Source organism: Rhododendron vialii, chromosome 5a, assembly GCF_030253575.1.
Source record: "Rhododendron vialii isolate Sample 1 chromosome 5a, ASM3025357v1".
NCBI classification, from domain to species: domain Eukaryota; kingdom Viridiplantae; phylum Streptophyta; class Magnoliopsida; order Ericales; family Ericaceae; genus Rhododendron; species Rhododendron vialii.
The window spans coordinates 38,038,396-38,050,648 of NC_080561.1; positions in this window are offsets into that span (position 1 = coordinate 38,038,396).

The following is a 12,253-nucleotide window of genomic DNA, read 5'->3' on the forward strand; positions in this document are numbered from 1 at the left end:
GAAAAAAACAAGTAAAATAAAGAGAAAACATAAAGGAGGAAAACGTAATTAGAACCACCATAGCATACCAAAAGTCTCTCTTTTGAGAAATTTTTCTGTGCTGGGTGGGTATATCGCACGTGGTATCCGCTCGGCTCCACATGGTACCCACCCGGCACTGAAAAATTTTCCCTCTCTTTTATAATGGTAGGATAAGTTAGAATACATGTGAAGACTAGTGGGTTGGATATCTTCCGTTTGACCCAAAAAAAATAAAATAAAATAAGACTAGTAGGTTGGCAGTGGCCGGCCATTGCTTTGATAACCATTGGAAGTTTTTGATACTTGTACTTGTATTTCATTTCGCAGTTTATGCTATAAACTTACTAGGAGGCAAGATACTTTTTCTAAGAAGTATTGAACCTATTTTATCCTTACAAATTATGGCAGAGGAAAACAAAGAAACCAAGATTCCCCATGACCGCCATTGCTTTGATAACCATTGGAAGATTTTGAAACTTGTAGTAGTATTTCTTTTCGCAGTTTATGCAACAAATTTACTGGGAGGCAAGAGACTTTTTCTGAGAAGCAGTGCGCCTATTTCATCCTTACAAATTATGGCAGAGGAAAACAGCGAAACCAAGATTCCCCAAGGGCAAAATGGTCATGAATAAGCAATCATCCCCCCAAGTAAGTTGCTCCTTCTCTTCTTTAATTTGGTCCAAGTCCATTCCAAGTGGCCTGACCCGATCATGTAATTCTTAAGATCCACATGATACCTAAGGAAAGCTAGTTGAGAAAAGAAGAAAACAAAAGGGTATTGAAATTTTGATTTCAATTTAATTCCATCTTATGATTATCCATATCAAATGATTATTGGGATTAAACGCAGAAACACCCAAGAATCGATATTCGAAACGCAACCAAAATCGCAACCAATGAAAGTACGATGAAGAATAAACTAGAGAGAGACACGCAAGAATTACGTGGGTCGGCAAAAACACGCCTATTCCACGGAGATGATTTTAATCTTTCACTATGAGAGAATTAGTAAAAGAGAACACCCGAGTTTGAAAACCCAAATCCAACCCCTGATACACCTACTCTCACCATGAACCAACTCTCAAACCAAGTACAAAAGAACACCCAAATTTGGCTTCATAAAAGTAATTTAAGCATTGTCTTGGGTGTATGTCTCAGGCAAATTCCGATGATTAAATAGATTTTGTGTGCTTTGATAAAGTCTGGAATGCCTTATGAATTCTCTCAAACTCGATAAGAAAATGAAAAAATACCATAGAACTGAGAATGCGAGTACTGAATGGAATATAGAATGAGGGGAAGGGGCGCGAAAATATGTTTTAGCCTTAGTGGCTCCGACGATCTTAAATTGGTTTACTTTTGAATAACTTTTCGTAAATCAAAGTATATTATTTTTATGGTTCAATCCCTCAGTTTTTCGAAACTTTCAATTTGATATCAGTCTCAACCTCCATAGACTTGTTCTTAATTGAACCGGCTTAATAACTTCGTCTTAGTAGACCAAAAGAGGATTATTGAACTTGAAAATATGAATTTTAATCACATTCGAGTTGTCGTTCGCTCTCTCATCTCTTGCTCAATCCCTCCTCTACTCGATAACCTCTTTATTTTCTTCAACTCACCGTACGCGCAACCAAAGTGCCATCAATGAAACTTCAAAAGTCATCGCCTACATCACATACGAAACACTCTCTCACAAGCTCCAGGCCAGTGCCAACTAAAATAAATCTCAAAAAACCAATGAGTAATAAAGTGGTATTTGTATGGTAGATTTCATAAGACTCACAGAAGTTATCGATCTGTGGAAGTTATGCAAATAAGAACTTTAAGAGTTGATATTTGATGTTTTTTCAAAGAGAAAATAGTTGCAGCTGAGAAAGAAAATTTAAGAGCCAAAATAAGAAAGATCTAAACTTAAAAGGGGCAAACCGCCAGAAATAATTTGAAAAAAACAAGTAAAGTAAAGAGAGAATATGAAGAAGGAAAACGTAATTAGAACCACCATAGCATACCAAAAGTCTCTCTTTTGAGAAATTTTTCGGTGCCGGGTGGGTATATCCCACGTGGTACCCGCTCGGCACCACATGGTACCCATCCGGCACTGAACAATTTTCCCTCTCTTTTATAATGGTAGGATAGGTTAGAATACATGTGAAGACTAGTGGGTTGGATATCTTCCGTTTGACCCCAAAAAAAATAAAATAAAATAAGACTAGTAGGTTGGCAGCGGCCGGCCATTGCTTTGATAACCATTGGAAGTTTTTGATACTTGTACTAGTATTTCTTTTCACAGTTTATGCTACAAAAATACTGGGAGGCAAGAGACTTTTTCTGAGAAGCAGTGAGCCTATTTCATCCTTACAAATTATGGCAGAGGAAAACAATGAAACCAAGATTCCCCAAGTGCAAAACGGTCATGAATCAGCAGTCATCCCCCCAAGTAAGTTGCTCCTTCTCTTCTTTAATTTGGTCCAAGTCCATTCCAAGTGGCCTGACCAGATCATGTAATTCTTAAGATCCACATGATACCTAAGGAAAGCTAGTTGAGAAAAGTAGAAACTAAAATAGAGAGAGACACGCAAGAATTACGTGGTTCGGCAAAAACACGCCTACTCCACGGAGAGGATCCCATTCTTTCACTATGAAGGAATTAGTACAAGAGAACACCCGAGTGTGAAAACCCAAACCCAACCCCTTATACACCCACTCTCACCAAGAACCCACTCTCACACCAAGTACAAGACTTGACTTTTACACTTGCACACACACTGTTTTTACCCCTCTTTACTCTCTGCCGAAAAAGAACTTCCCTCGTCCCATTATATAAACATCTACTAACCCATGTATTAAAACAATAATACATGTTCCCATGAGAATATGGAAGGACACACGGCAAATTAAAAAGGAACCAGCTAGCACAACAGCTAGCACTTAGGGAAGAACAGAAATTGTGAATTTTCATTTATTGGGAATTTGAACCAACCCAACAATGATCTAGATCAAAAGGAACTGAGAAGATAATAATCAAGTTGTTTATTACGACTTTGGGATCCTCTGTCACAAAAATACATGTCACATGTTTTTACTTCGAAATTTGACAGATTAATTGGTTTTCACTTTTCAATTTAAAATAGGCTTGAACTTGGTTGGGGAAGGACTTGACAAGAGGAAAGAAAATACATTTAATTAGTTTTTACTTTTTCTAATCTGGCTTGGCTAACTGTTTCTAAAATTCGCTATTCAAACCTTTTCGTTCTTTTTCCTTTAGAGCAAATGCATTGAAACCTTTTGCTACATATTTGAGGACGATTCAAGATCACTCAAAAGTACATTTCAGGAATGAATCAGAAAACGAAATGGCCGGAGGTGGTAGGTTTGACGGTAGAAGAAGCCGAGAGGATAATAAAGGAAGAGAAGCCTGGAGTTCAAATACAAGTTCTTCCACCAAACAGTGTTTATACCTGTGATTACAAAGTGCAACGGGTCCGACTACACGTTGATTCCTCGGGAAAAGTTCATTGGCCTCCTATAATTGGCTGACGATTTCGACTTGCTGTGACTAATTTCGAGTCCATTCGATGAAAACATGTTGGACTTCGATCGCTATTTGAGGCTTGCTTGCACCTTTTTTGTATCTTAATGAATTTGAATAAAGCATGAATGGTTTTGTGTTTCTGTACCTTTGGGAAAGAATTTTCGATCTGTTTTGAGGGGGAAACCAAGAGGGTTAAGGAAATTTCATCATTCTCCACGGATGCGACCTAAACTCAACACCTTTTCACTGGCCAAGAAGGTACAGAAGTATGCTATTTTGTTCGAATCTTTGGATTGAAAAAAGGGCAAAGGAAAAAATTGAAACTCAAACACTCCAATATTACGGGCTGTTTGTTTGACGGGACTGATAGCAAAGGCGTTTATAATCCATTGAGATATGTTATGCCATTGCCCATCAAGTTATAGAGTGATTTGATTAATAATACCACTCCCCTCATGGTGTTGTAGACGGCACGCTTTGTGATATTAAAATTACTAGACAGTGGGGGCACACGCAAGGGTGAACATATGGGGTTTGGGAGTTCGAGCATGGATAGTTGAACTAAAGTGATTCTGCTAGTAGTCGATTCATATAGCAAAAAGTAATTGTAAAATTTCGTTTTCGATTAGAATAATATTGGAAATTACTTTTGTGACAAAGCTTCACAATTTTGTTCACACGACAAACCGTTCTCTTTTTCAATATTAGAAAACATTTCGGCGATATATGTTTAATCTACACTGCTAAATTTCAACATATAGTCCACAAAGGGGCCTCATGAGTCTTGTGATTGCTATTGAAAAAAACAACAAAGAAAACAGTTTTCCTGAGTAATTGCTTGAACACTAAATTGTTCTTTTTCTCAGAACAATTTCCCCGCAAAAAGAAAAGCTCTGTACGACCACTTTTGCTTCAATTTTCACTATCTGGCATCTCCAGTATCGAGAAGAGAAATAGGTGAAGTAGAAATAGAACCAAAACTTGCATCAACATCTCCTCTCCTGAATTAACTATACGACCCCTTCTCGAAAGACGACGAAAACAAAAACGAATTCTCATTACCGTCAAACCCTTCGCCACCCCTGCCACGACCCCCACCCGCGCCGCCATTCCCTTCCAACAGCGGTCTCAAGTCATCCGGTAACGGGACCTCGCCTTCCAAATACCTCACCACTTGCCTCATACTAGGCCTTACCATAGGCACATCATTTGAACACATTAACCCCAACTTCAAAACCATCACTACCTCAAAATCATCAAACTCACCTTCCACTTTCGGCTCTACCACCCTAACCACACTCCCTTGTATTAGACATGGAGTGTAAAGTTTCGGAGATACTTTGAAAAATTTTCTCTTTTTAAAGTGATAATATTTGCAATATTGTTTTGGTGGTGACCATGGTTTTGAAGTGCTGGGGGTGAATGTTTCTGAAATATTCTCAATCGAAAACAATTTAGAAAATCGTTAATGTTTTATATTTCAAAAAACACTCTTTGATATTGGAGATAGTGTTTGTGAAGTGATGGCGATAGATTTCAATATTATGAACTTTTGAAACTATTTTGTGGCGTCGTTGGTGGTGAAATAACAATGGTGGTTGAATGCTGGCGAGGTGGTTGTCGTGATAGTGCGTGAAATGATGGGAGGAGGTGGTGATGGTGCATGATAAGGTGACTATGGTCAAGGTAGTGGCAAGAGTATTGGTAGGCTGAAAAGGTTATAAAAAGGTGGTGGTTTGGTAGTCGTAGTGGTGAAGTGATATTTTTTGTGATATGGACATTGGAAATTGGCTTCGTAAATGTATAAGCTAGCATTGTCTTGGGCGTATGTCTCAGGCAAATTCTGATGATTAAACACATTTTGTGTGCTTTGATAAAGTCTGGAATGCCTTTTGAATTCTCTCAAACTCTATAAGAAATGAACAAATACCAAAGAACTGAGAATACGAGTACTGAATGGGATATAGAATGAGGGGAAGGGGCGCGAAAATGTGTTTGAGCCTTCGTGACTCCGACTATCTTAGAATTGGTTTACTTTTGAATAATTTTTCTTAAATCAAAGTATATTACTTTTATGTTCAATCCCACCAAACTTTAGTACTTGGAATACCCGCTTTACCGATATAAAATAGGTTTCGATCAGGTTTAACGTTTGTTTGATTCAAGGATTTTTCCAAACCAATTTATTCTTCAACCTATTGAGGGTAAAGTTGTCCTATATTTTAATGTATAAACTTTTTTGGAGCCAAACTAAATTTGTCAGAAATTAAAGTAGGCTAGACAAGCTTTCCAATGGTTCAAACCACATGCAAAACGGAGTTCGGGAGTGTCCATGGCAAAATCTCAAAGTTTGGTAGGTTATAAAGTTTCAAGAATGCGCCCAGCGTGCGATGCATTGCGCCTGAGGCGCACTGATTTGCGTCTGAGGTGCACTAACACTCAGCAATGTGTAAAATTTTGCGGGTTCGCTCCAGACACCCCTGAGCTCTGATTTTCGAAAGGTTTGAACCGTTAAAAAGTTTGTTGAGTATACTTTCTAACCCAAGTAGATTGGATTTAAAAGAATGTCAACATAAAAAGATGTGACCAATTTGCTGTCAGTGAGTTCAAATATAAATCATTTTGGTAAAACGCTCGCATCTCCTTCATTTTAAATCGGATAAAGACCTATAATATATCGATAAAGAGGATTTTTAAAGTTCTAAAAGTCAGTTGATTCCAACCATAAAAATAATAACGTCCAGTTTATGGAAAGGGGGTAGCAATTAGACCGCTACAAAAATTATCTTAGCACTACTATCTCTCCACTACCAACACTTTCACCGTAACACTACCTCTACACCGGCGACCATCAATTCACCATCTAGTCGAGCATCACTTCTCCACCACTACCACCAAACTTTTCCTCTGCTACCACCGTTGGCACCTTACCTTAACCCTGGAACCTCCGCCTTCATTCAACAACTATGTACATACAACCAACACCACCACTACAGTGCCACGACTATCACACCTCAACATGCAACTCCACCACCACAACTAAATATTCACCACTACCATCATTTTAGCACTACATAACCGCAAATGTATGAGAGTACAGCTTAGCAAGAGTGAATGTTTTAGACATTGAGTGTAAAGTTTGGAAGATATTTTGAAATTTTCCTCTTTTTAAAGTGATAATATTCGCAATATTGTTTTGGTGGTGATCGTGGTTTTGAAGCGCTGGAGGTGAATGTTTCTGAAATATTCTCAAACAATTTAGAAAATCGTTAATGTTTTATATTCCAAAAAACACTCTTCGATATTGGAGATTGTGTTTGCGAAGTGATGGCGATCGATTTCAATATTTTGAACTTTTAAAACTATTTTGTAGCATCGGTGGTGGTGAAATAACAATGGTGGTGGAATGCTGGCGAAGTGGTTGTCGTGATAGTGCGTGAAATGATGAGAGGAGGTGGTGATGGTGCAATGATAAGGGGACTATGGTCAAGGTAGTGGCGATAGTATTGGTTGGGTGAAAAGGTTATAAAAAGGTGGTGGTTTCTTAGTCGTAGTGGTCAAGTGATATTTTTTGTGATTTGGCCATTGGAATTTGGCTTCATAAATGTATAAGCATTGTCTTTAGCATGTCTCAAGCAAATTCTGATGATTAAACAGATTTTGTTTGGTTTGATAAATTCTGGAATGCCTTATGAATTCTCTCAAAGTCTATAAAAAATGAACCAATACCATAGAACTGGGAATGCGAGTACTGAATGGAATATAGAAGGGGGGAAAGGGCGCAAAAATGTGTTTTAGCCTTAGTAGCTCCGACAATCATAGAATTGGTTTACTTTTGAATAACTTTTCGTAAATCAAAGTATATTATTTTTATGGTTTAGTCCCACCATATTTTAGTACTTTGAATACCCTCTTTATCATTATAAAATAGGTTTCGATCAGGTTTAACGCTAGTTTGATTCAAGGATTTTTCCATACCAATTTATTCTTCAACCTGTTGAGGGTAAAGTTGTCCTATATTTTAATGTATAAATAGTTTTTGAGCCAAACTAAATTTGTTAGAAATTAAAGGAGGCTAGACAAGCTTTTCAACTGTTCAAACCACATGCAAAACCGAGTTCCGGAGTGTCCATGGCAAAATCTCAAAGTATGGTAGGTTATAAACTTTCATGAATGCGCCCAGGGCGCGGTGCATTGCGCCTGAGGCGCATTGATTTGCGTCTGAGGCGCACTAACACTCAGCAATTGGTCAAATTTTGCGGGTTTGCTCCAAACACTCCCGAGCTCTTATTTTCAAAAGGTTTGAACCGTTAAAAAAGTTTGTTGATGGTATTTTCTAACCCAAGTAGTTTGGATATAAAAGTATTTGTACATAAAAAGATATGACCAATTTACTCTCAGTGAGTTGAATTATAAATCATTCAAGTAAAACGCTCACATCTTCTTCCTTATAAATCGGATAAAGACCTATAATATATCAATAAAGAGGATTTTTAAAGTTCTAAAAGTCGGTTCATTCCAACCATAAAAATTATAATGAATAGTTTATGAAAAGGGGTAGCTATTTGGCCACTAGAAAATTTATTTGAGCACTACTATCTCTCCAGTACCAACACTGTCACCGTAACACTACCTCTACACCACCATCTAGTCGAGCATCACTTCTCCACCACTACCACCACACTTTTCCTCCGCTACCACCATTGGCACTACACCTCAACTCTGGCACCTCCCCCTTCATTCAACAAGAACGTACGTCAACCAACACCACCACTACAGTGCCACAATTATCACACCTCAACATGCAACTCCACCACCACTACAGTGCCACAACTATCACACCACAACATGCAACTCCACCACCACTACTACATACCCACCACTACCATCATTTTAGCACCACATAACCGCAAAAGTATGAGATCGAGTACAACATAGCAAGATTGAATGGTTTAGACATTGAGTGTAAAGTTTGGGTGATATTTTGAAAATTTTCCTCTTTTTAAAGTGTAATATTCGCAATATTGTTTTGGTGGTGATCGTGGGTTTGAAGTGCTGGGGTTGAATGTTTCTGAAATATTCTCAATCCAAAACAATTTAGAAAATCGTTAATGTTTTATTTTCCAAAAAACACTCTTCGATATTGGAGATTGTGTTAGCGACGTGATGGCGATAGATTTCAATATTATGAACTTTTGAAACTATTTTGCGGCATCAGTGGTGGTGAAATAACATTCGTGGTTGAATGCTGGCGAGGTGGTTGTCGTGATAGTGCGTGAAATGATGGGAGGAGGTGGTGATGGTGCAATGATAAGGTGACTATGGTCGAGGTAGTGGCGATAGTATTGGTGGGGTGTAAAGGTTATAAAAAGGTGGTGGTTTGATAGTCGTAGTGGTCAAGTGATATTTTTTGTGATATGGACATTGGAATTTGGCTTCGTAAATGTATAAGCTAGCATTGTCTTGGGCATATGTCTCAGGCAAATTCCGATGATTAAACAGATTTTGTGTGCTTTGATAAAGTCTGGAATGCCTTTTGAATTCTCTCAAACTCTATAAGAATTGAACAAATACCATAGAACTGGGAATGCGAGTACTGAATGGAATATAGAATGATAGGAATGGGCGCGAAAATATGTTTTAGCCTTATTGGCTCCGACGATCTTAGAATTGGTTTACTTTTTAATAACTTTTCGTAAATCAAAGTATATTACTTTTGTGGTTCAATCCCACCATACTTTAGTACTTGGAATACCCGCTTTACCGATATAAAATAGGTTTCGATCAGGTTTAACGTTTGTTTGATTCAAGGATTTTTCCAAACCAATTTATTCTTCAACCTGTTGAGGGTAAAGTTGTCCTATATTTTAATGTATAAACTTTTTTGGAGCCAAACTAAATTTGTCAGAAATTAAAGTAGGCTAGACAAGCTTTCCAACGGTTCAAACCACATGCAAAACGGAGTTCGGGAGTGTCCATGGCAAAATCTCAAAGTTTGGTAGGTTATAAAGTTTCAAGAATGCGCCCAGCGCGCGATGCATTGCGCCTGAGGCGCACTGATTTGCGTCTGAGGTGCACTAACACTCAGCAATGGGTAAAATTTTGCGGGTTCGCTCCAGACACCCCTGAGCTCCGATTTTCGAAAGGTTTGAACCATTAAAAAGTTTGTTGAGTATACTTTCTAACCCAAGTAGTTTGGATTTAAAAGTATGTTAACATAAAAATATATGACCCATTTACCGTCAATGAGTTGAAATATAAATCATTTTGGTAAAACACTCGCATCTCCTTCAATTTAAATCGGATAAAGACCTTTAATATATCGATAAAGAGGACTTTTAAAGTTCTAAAAGTCACTTGATTACAACCATAAAAATAATAATGTCCAGTTTATGAAAAGTGGGTAGCAATTAGACCGCTACAAAAATTATCTTAGCACTACTATCTCTCCGCTACCAACACTTTCACTATAACACTACCTCTACACCGGCCACCATCAATAAACCATCTAGTCGAGCATCACTTCTCCACCACCACCACTAAACTTTTCCTCTGCTGCCACCGTTAGCACCACACCTCAACCCTGGAACCTCTGCCTTCATTCACAACTACGTACATACAACCAACACCACCACTACGGTGCCACGACTATCACACCTCAACATGCAACTCCACCACCACTACTAAATATTCACCACTACCATCATTTTAGCACTACATAACTGCAAATGTATGAGATCGAGTACAGCATAGAAAGAGTGAATGTTTTAGACATTAAGTGTAAAGTTTGGGAGATATTTTGAAAATTTTCCTCTTTTTAAAGTGATAATATTCGCAATATTGTTATGGTGGTGATCGTGGTTTTGAAGCGCTGGGGGTGAATGGTTCTGAAATATTCTTCATCCAAAACAATTTAGAAAATCGTTAATGTTTTATATTCGAAAAAACACTCTTCGATATTGGAGATTGTGTTTGCGAAGTGATGGCGATAGATTTCAATATTTTGAACTTTTGAAACTATTTTGTAGCGTCGGTGGTGGTGAAATAACAATGGTGGTGGAATGCTGGCGAGGTGGTTGTCGTGATAGTGCATGAAATGATGGGAGGAGGTGATGATGGTGCGATGATAAGGTGAATAGCGATAGTATTGGTGGGCTGAAAAGGTTATAAAATGGTGGTGGTTTGGTAGTCGTAGTGGTCAAGTGATATTTTTTGTGATTTGGACATTGGAATTTGGCTTCATAAATGTATAAGCATTGTCTTGGGCGTATGTCTCAAGCAAATTCCGATGATTAAACAGATTTTGTTTGGTTTGATAAATTCTGGAATGCCTTATGAAATTCTCTCAAAGTCTATAAGAAATGAACCAATACCATAGAACTGGGAATGCAAGTACTGAATGGAATATAAAATGAGGGGAAGGGGTACGAAAATTTGTTTTAGCCTTAGTGGCTCCAACGATCTTAGAATTGGTTTACTTTTGAATAACTTTTCGTAAATCAAAGTATATTATTTTTATGGTTCCATCCCTCAGTTTTTTGAAACTTTCAATTTGATATCAGTCTCAACCTCCATAGACTGGTTCTTAACTGAACCGGCTTAATAACTTCATCTTAGTAGACCAAAAGAGGATTACTGAACTTAAAAATATGAATTTTAATCACATTTGAGTCGTCGTTCGCTCTCTTATCTCTTGCCCAATCCCTCCTCTACTCGATAACCTCTTTATTTTCTTTTGCTCATCGTACGCGCAACCAAAGTGCCATCATGGAAATTTCAATAGTCATCGCCTACATCACATACGAAACACTCTCTCGCAAGCTCCAAGGCTAGTGCCAACTAAAATAAATCTCAAAAAACCAAAGAGTAATAAAGTGGTATTTGTATAGTAGATTCCATAAGACTAGCTCCCCTGCTTCGCCAGGTTCTGGCATACTATAGGCTTTCCCCAATGCAGGTTTCAGCCAATTTCTTTCGAGTGGTTATGGGTATAAATGCCCTAAATCAAATGTTAGGGACTTCTTTAGGTTTATACGACATCCACCATTTATACAGCATCTCCAGAACCGGGGATGCCCTCACATACTATTTAAAAAGTAGGGATTCTAGAAAGAATTTGTCCTTGAACTCCCTGATTCTGCTCGAGGGGATGATGATGACTTTCTAATTGTTACAGGCAACTTCGAACCCAGAGATGAGGACGGCCAAGTGATTGGTTTTCATGCTCCTCACATATTCGGGAGCCCATGTTAGTGCTTTCCTCCTAATCCGTATGTTCTTCTTTTTCAGAAAAAGCCTTCTCATGCTTCTATTTATTTGTGTATTTTGTTATGTTTCAGCTCCAAACATATTAAGGCCATAACATCATAACCCCTCAAGTTCATGTAGTAGATATCAGACGTGCACTTGCTTTCAACAGTGAAGGGACATACCTTTCAGGCCGAGCAAGGGCAGCTCAGGTATTGCGTAGTTACAAAGCTTCTTATGGAGGTTTCATTGATCGGCGTACCCGTGCAGCCGACAATCCTGTTTTAGCTGGTCCTTCAAGACCATTCCCCGAGCAAGAAGAGAGACGTTCTCGAACACCTCCAGTTCCCGACGAGCCAATTCCTCTCGCCGAAGATGCTTCCAGTTCCACATCCAGCTCCTCATCTAGCGGTTACACCCCTTCTCCTCCATAATGGAAATTATGCAAAT